This window comes from Tachypleus tridentatus, chromosome 7, assembly GCF_004210375.1.
Source record: "Tachypleus tridentatus isolate NWPU-2018 chromosome 7, ASM421037v1, whole genome shotgun sequence".
Classification (NCBI taxonomy): domain Eukaryota; kingdom Metazoa; phylum Arthropoda; class Merostomata; order Xiphosura; family Limulidae; genus Tachypleus; species Tachypleus tridentatus.
The window spans coordinates 139,305,037-139,311,008 of NC_134831.1; the positions used below are offsets into that span (position 1 = coordinate 139,305,037).

At 31.7% G+C, this 5,972-nt stretch overlaps 1 long non-coding RNA gene across 1 annotated transcript; it reads right to left on the minus strand.

Annotated features, from left to right (window-relative positions):
• Positions 1-225: 225 nt before the first annotated feature.
• Positions 226-1,197, minus strand: LOC143258135 (uncharacterized). Its single transcript, XR_013032152.1, has 2 exons — positions 1,120-1,197; positions 226-1,027 (listed from the first exon to the last, which is right to left on the minus strand). It is a non-coding gene; the product is annotated as an uncharacterized LOC143258135 (long non-coding RNA).
• Between the last annotated feature and the right edge of the window lie 4,775 nt (positions 1,198-5,972).

Here is a 5,972-nt window from a genome sequence, read left to right on the forward strand (position 1 = left end):
AGTCTGAGGATATTATACAACTTTTACGTGTGATAAAGAACTTTTGGAATACGGAGGCAGTGAAATAGAATCTTTCCATATAATTTTTCTTATATAAAAATATACACCGTTCATTCAAAATTTAAAGCCAGTTACTTGATTAATTGTGAAACGAAAGTTCACGACAATCCTAAAACGACTTTATTTTGTAATGAAATAGTTTGATACAAAAAGAAAGAGCGGCTCCATTGCAAACATGAATAAGTGTTATGTAAAATTGACAAAATACCCGAACTGGAGAATAAGAAATGTTTTTTATACTATTTTTAACATTTGATTAATATATAGAACAAGTTTTCGTGTCGTTCGAAATAAAAATTATATATTTTCTTTATCCCATTGCTTTAATTTGGTGCATGTTTTCTATTAATTAAACAGGTTATTATTCAGCACAAATAATCTGTAATAATTGGAAAGGGGATTTTGCGTAATAGGATACAAATATTTAGATTATAAAAAATAGTTATTGTGCGAAACGTAGGAAACAATTTTGTCCTCCTTTGGCATAACGGTATATCTGAGCACTAGATAAACAAGATAAACAACAATAGAAACTAATTTCATTGCACTTGTTAAGCAGAGCGCAGTATAGTTTATTGCTCAGTTTTGCGCTGAACTTCAAGAAATGAAGAAAAAAGAATTCATACAGTAAGCTCTAATTCTTATTTAATTAAAATAGTAAATAGAACGTAGCTTCTTAAAGGTAAACTGAAAACATTTTAGTGAATAATGTTTCTACTCTTGAGTATAACTTGAGGGAGTGACGGAGGCAGCAGTTCGTCCAACGGTAATGTGCAGCCAAGCCTTAAGCAGCGGCAACAGCGCTATTTGGAACAACGTCATCGACAGGTGCTGCGGTAGTGGGAGTTATGCCAAAACGTGAAAAAACATCTCGAGCGCCAGAAACAGTTACAACACCAGATTGACCAATAAGACCAGCGCCTGGTAATTCAGCATGGGAGTAGACCAGAAGACCGATAAAAAGGATCTAGTAAAAAGAAATAAAAATTTGTTTTATTATTTTATGTAGTTCAAGCGATTCGAACGTCATCGAGCTAAACGTAAGAAATTGAAACTTACCAGAGTGTTCATGGTTACTGCTTGTGTCTCTGGTCTCAGAAAGAAATGTGTTGTTTTCTGATTTCCAAATTCTTTTATATTCTCATTTAGGTTTAGAAGAATGCATATGTTTAGTTCTCCATCCATAATTCATACCTTCCTTTGAAGGTTGTCAACTTTTTTTTTTGTTTTTCTTATCTTGCAGATTAACTATACATCCTACATGTGAACGCATTTCTGGCTCGTATTTCCACCCTTAGCAATCGGTGATATTTTTTTGCGTTAATTTACTAATTTACGTTAAGTGCAATATCAGGGTCAACATGTTCTATTCGAAGGTTAGCTTGAAGTACTTTTGACTTGAGCTGTATTGAAATTGAACGAAAAAAAGCTTTTAATTTTACTTTAGATTTTATACATGTAACCACTGCATGGTAAGATTGTTTTATAGCATTTTGTTTTTCTAGACTGAGATAATGTTTGAGTAACAACACTCTAGTCATAAATTATTAGACTTATTTTAATATTTTCTTCGATGATAAATATCCACGAATAGTTTACTGGCTCTGTTCTTTGTAGTTAGCTAAATCTTTATGGGGACCTGTCTTATCTAAAATATTTATTTGCTGTCTTTCCGTTTCCTAATGGTGTTTCTACTTTTCTAATAAAGTGACAGTGATGTGAAAAAAATACACAAAGAAAAGAAGACTCTGATGGAAGTATATTTAAATCTATTTTGTGAATGAAACATTTACATAGTTAATTACGTGTCTATATTTCACCATTACCTTTCACCACCATTAACTAGATTACTCAGTTTCAACAAAACTTTTAAATAAAAAAATCATAATCAGATATTCTATAATTTTTATTTTGCTTCCTTCGTTACTTTCTCCCTGGGATATCAATAAATCTTTGAATTCACAACGCTAAAATCAGGAGTTCGTTTCCCTTATGTGGACACACCAGATAGCCGGAGGTGGCTTTCTATAACAAAACACACCCAGCAACACCATTCTTCATTAATAAGTGAAGGTAAACACAATATAACTAAAAACTGATAATTTGATAGGAGGATTAGGAATCGTTAAGAAGTACAGAAACAAGTCCAATCAAAATATAAATGTTTTATTTTCAAGTATACAACTGGGGTTTCTATAAAGGTTAAAACTAGGTTCGATATAGTTCTTACATTATATTCTCCCGAATACAAAACCATATTTGACTCCATGTTCACATTATTTTTGCGACAAATCCAAGTACCCACCTATTAATGAGTGATGGAACTTCTTGAAACCGGTATGAATCAGATACAAGTGTTTAATCAAATGACTTAGGTATTGATTGGGCTTCGTATTTAATTTTAATATTGTAATGTAAATTTTCGCATTCTTCTGAATCTTTAGACGTATTAATAGCATGTTTTTGAGCTTCCCGTGCATTTGTGCAATCGTTCATTGTAACAGCTATATGTTTTAAAAATAATTTCCTATTACAACAAGATTACAGTTAGAGCAAATGTCTAAAAAAATTCTTAACACATATTCTGTATGTGTGCATGGCGAAGGACGTGCACACATATTAAAATTCCCTATTGAAATAAACAAAATAAATGACACGATTTCCGTGAGCGGAAACTTTTGATGTTTAATTAATATCATATATATGATATTTCCCGTGGTGTATTTACTAATGGCCAAACTTTAGAATTCCAAGGAAAATCTGCCACTTTATCTCTAACTACTGGTTCCACAAAAAGAAAAATATACGAAGAAATAAACAGTGCTGCACCAATTTTAATAATGCAAGAAACGTGTTTAATTACACAAAGAAACCAGTAAGTTCACTCAGAATGCAGGTGTTTGAATTATTTTCAACATATACTAGAACAAAAAGAAAAGTAATGGCGAATTTTTAATTCAAGTTTTATGCATAAATTTCCAAGGTTATTATAACAATATGAACATTTAGTTGTTTTCACGTAGTTAAAGGAATAACATTCAATTGATTTTTTATTGTTAGAGAGACTCGTGGACTATATGTAGACTATGAGTTAAAAAGAAAACGGAGACTTCTCTGACAAAAGGCTTTAACCGAATGAACATACAAGTTTATTCTTCAGTTGTTGTTGTTCATTTATCATATTGGCTCACCTGATCTCTGGTTACCTAATAAATCTAAATAAACAATAATAACAAAATAGAACACGAATTACGATATTCTTTCATTGTTAGGAGCTTTCTGTTACAACAAGTAAATCTCAAAAAACAATAATAAAAAAGCAAACTTTACGATATTTTACTTTTTGACACTTTTCTTTTACAGCAAGTAAATCACGGTAAACAATAGTAAAAAAAAAAGAGTACGCTTTACAATTTTTTTTTTCATTTATAATATTTTTCTCTGTTACAAAAGCCAAAACGAAATCGTTATTAATGTTCTTCGTCGCAACAAATTTAAGTGCTAATACACAAATAATATGAGCGAGAGAAACTAGATAAAACTAAAAATATAATGCCGTAAAATTAGATTATGTATCTGTTATTTTATCTAAAAATGTACTTACGGATATTTATGATAGTGTTATCTAATACGAAAACAATCTGATATGAGAGTGTTTCTTTACTGAAATCCATATTGACGTCTGGGTGAAGAACACTGTTAAAATAGCTATGCACTCTGCCAGCAGTTAAATTTTTTTTTAAAATGCCAATATTCGTTATGAACTGTCTGAAATGTGCCCTAAACGGTTATTGAACCTAATTTATGGTGTTATAAACAGTTATATATATTTATAAGCCATTGAAGGCCAACGGAAGGTTTATTAACTTTTGCATTCGGAATTTTGATGGGGGAGGCACAAATAGCCCATTGTGTCGCTTTCTATTTAATAACAAAAAAGAAATACACTGACACACGTATTTATTATAAGATACATCTAATTAGATGTATGCTAATCTTTGTAAAGCAAAAAGAAAAAACAACATCATGAATATTTAATTTCGCGCAAAGCTACACGAGGTCTATTTACGGTAGCCGTCCCTAATTTAGTTGTGTAAGGGAAGGCAACACTACAGTCATCATCACCGACCATACTACACTTGGGCTACTGTTTCACTGACGAATAATGCTATTGACCATAACATGGCAACGGCTCCACAGCTGAAAGGACGACCTTCATATAACGAATCCAGTCTTTTATCCATCTGGCTATACCAGGCCACAAATATTTGACATTATTAATTAAAATATTTTTGAGTTACGTAATTCTTGAGAGGTTTGCAAAAGATGTAAACAAATCCTTGTACCCATGCTTTTTTCTTGTCTGATCAAGTTATTTTCATGTTTTAGCTCTCACTGAAATATTCATGTGATATCGTTAGTTCTCGGGTGAACATTTTCATTGAAAAGTCTTATCATGTAAAGCACTCAAGCTGTGAAGTTGTTACATCAAAAATCTTCACTATGGATCGTATATTTAATTATGAACATTTGTTGACTGTGCTGATTCTCGTTTAAGCAAAAAAATAGTACTGATGTTTTGACTGTTCTAATCATATTTAAACAGAAAAACATTAACATTGTTATATAAACTATAGCGTGTGGCTAAAAATATGTGAATATTTATTATTATAGTGTTATAGAAAAATTTAAAAAGTTGTGAAGGCAGGGATAGATAAAAATATATGAAATGTCGTTCGTATCTAAAGTTATATGAAAACAAAACATGTTTTTGAAATGTCGTTCGTATTTAAAGTCATATGTAAACAAAAGATGTCTGTGAAAATGAACGGAATATTGTACAAAACAATGGTACGATTAGCCATAATGTTTGGATGTAAGGGTTACTCAGTGGAACATAAAATATGCAAACGTCACATAGAATAGAATTTAAAATGTAATGAGGAAAAGGTGGCGTTGTCAAAAAAGATTGAATCGATACATACATCAGAGAACGCCATCTTCGGTGATGTGGACAAATGATGCAAAAGATCAGAAAAGTACGTTGTTAACATAGTCAAAGAGATTGATGAAACTCGAAGAGAAATAACGAAAACGAGCTAAATAGTAAATGGTTTGACATTATTAGATAACAGACGGGGAATTACTTTGTTAAAGAGGAAAATGTTATAGCTGATCGGAAAAAGTGGAATATTTTAAATGTCACGCAAAACTACATGAGATGTATTTTCCTTAACCGAATTCAATTTAGCAGAGAACGAAGATAGATATTCCTGATCACTTATCGCCAACCCTGGCACTGTTATTTTACCAAAGAATAGAATGGTTCACATGAACATTTTAACGTCTCCATGATTAAAATGTACGAACATAAATGATATGTTTATATGTTTTCGAATTTCGTGCAAAGCTACACGAGGGGTATTTGGGCTACCTTTCCCCAATTTAGCAGGGTAAAAATAGAGTAAAGGCAACTAGTTGTTACCACCTATCGCAAACCCTTTGACTGCTATTTTAGAAACGAACAGAAGAGTAAGGAGTAAGGAGAGCGGAGTTTAGTCCTCTGCGCAGCTTTGTGCTCAACTCCAAGAAATGAAGAAAAAATAATTTACACTGTAAGTTCTAATTCTTATTGGATGAAAATATTAAATAGAACGTAGCATCTTAAAGCTAAACTGAAAACATTTTCAGTGAAAAAATGATTTTATAAAACAGTTTTTTATGCCATTTGTTTCTTATATTACATAAATCCATTATATAAAGTAGTTGCTATGTTCTTTTCAATGGGCCGGATATGACATGATGGTTATAGTGAAAGGTTACAGATCGGTAGTTTCAACAAAGAAATGGCAATTTTAAAACGTTACGGCATAAACAGGTGGATAAGGCTCTGGAATGTTAATGTCAGGGTC